This window comes from Octopus bimaculoides, chromosome 12 (genome assembly GCF_001194135.2).
Source record: "Octopus bimaculoides isolate UCB-OBI-ISO-001 chromosome 12, ASM119413v2, whole genome shotgun sequence".
Classification (NCBI taxonomy): domain Eukaryota; kingdom Metazoa; phylum Mollusca; class Cephalopoda; order Octopoda; family Octopodidae; genus Octopus; species Octopus bimaculoides.
This window is the reverse complement of record NC_068992.1, coordinates 31,899,014-31,900,539: the sequence shown is the minus strand read 5'-3', so window position 1 is coordinate 31,900,539 and position 1,526 is coordinate 31,899,014. Positions and strand designations below refer to the sequence as shown.

The following is a 1,526-nucleotide window of genomic DNA, read 5'->3' as shown; positions in this document are numbered from 1 at the left end:
TATCATAATAAATACAGTTCTAGGAGAGAAAGGAAAAGACATTAATTTTTTTTGAAAATTGAAAACCGTCAATTGAAAAAGTTTGATGAAATTTTGAAGGAAACTGATGGTGTGATGGTTGCACGTGGCGATTTGGGTATTGAGATTCCCCCTGAAAAAGTGTTTTTAGCTCAGAAGATGATGGTAGCTAAATGCAACAAAGCAGGTAAACCTGTTATTTGTGCCACTCGGATGTTGGAAAGTATGGTGAAGAAACCACGTCCAACTCGAGCTGAAGCTGGTGATGTTGCAAATGCTGTTCTTGATGGTGCAGACTGTGTTATGTTATCGGGAGAAACTGCTAAACGCTCCTATCCATTCGATGCTCTTCGTATGATGGCTAAGAAGAACGCAAACGTTTAGATACCAACTCTAACAGATGCTACCCACACTGTTGCAATTGCAGCTGTTGAAGCTTCATTTAAGTGTCATACTGCTGCTATCATTGTTATTACAACAACAGGAAGGTCAGCTCATCTTATATCTGCCTATCGTCCACGTTGTCCAATACTGGCTGTTACTAAAACTGAAAAGGTTGCTCGCCAGGCTCACATATATAGAGGAATTATTCCAATTTATTATGAAGAGAAAAGAGACAGTCAATGAACTGAGATTGTTGATAAACGTATCCAAAGAGCTCTGGAAGCTGGGTATGACCATGGGTTTATCTTCAAGGGAGTTCCTCTAGTGATTGTGACTGATGGAAAATCTGGTTCAGGCTTCACTAACACGCTGAGATTTATCAATGCACCCGGCAGAGATGAAATGACTCTATTATGTCCAGTCACTTTTGAATGATGTGATGTTGATGATGTTGGGTTGCCAGTACTTTCATAATTATTATATACCGTGTTAGTTTTGTTAAATCACTTATGTCAAGCACGTTTAATTTACACAATACTTTCGTCTCATTTCGGAAACTTCATCAATATCTACTAGATTATCACCATAGGTCTCTTCGATACACTCTTTTGTTGTGTGCATAACTGTAGAAATATTATTTAGGAGTGAGTATTCAAAAGAATCGAGGGAATGGAAGTTATTTTAGCTGTGTTTATATTGTTTGCAAAATATTTAACAGAAATTTCATAAACCTTCAGATATTCATTGTCTTCCACTTATCGGGTATTGAATGATGTTGCTACATATTGAAGGAAACATTACAAATAATTCATCTTTAAAACGTTGCATTTTCTCAATGACATAAACTCTCAATTTATGAGAAATATCTTCCCTCCTATTCAAATAAATCTGGCTTTTCAGCTTTTTATTATTGCAAATATATGTTTTCATACAATTTGTATTCTATTTATTTCCAGCGAAAAATGCCTCATTCAACTGCTATTAAATCAATTTATCTCAGCTATTAACACTTCTACTGAATGCATAACCTTACTCAGTATCATAACTTTCTCCATGTTTTTGTAGACTTATTTACTTATAAATCATTCTAACAGTTATTTATTCTCTTCTGATCCTGTCCATAT

General features: G+C 35.3%; 1 pseudogene; it reads left to right on the top strand.

Moving 5' to 3' along the window:
• The window catches only part of LOC106878590 (pyruvate kinase PKM-like), a 12,039-nt pseudogene extending 11,202 nt beyond the window's left edge, over positions 1-837 (top strand).
• The last annotated feature ends 689 nt before the right edge of the window (positions 838-1,526 follow it).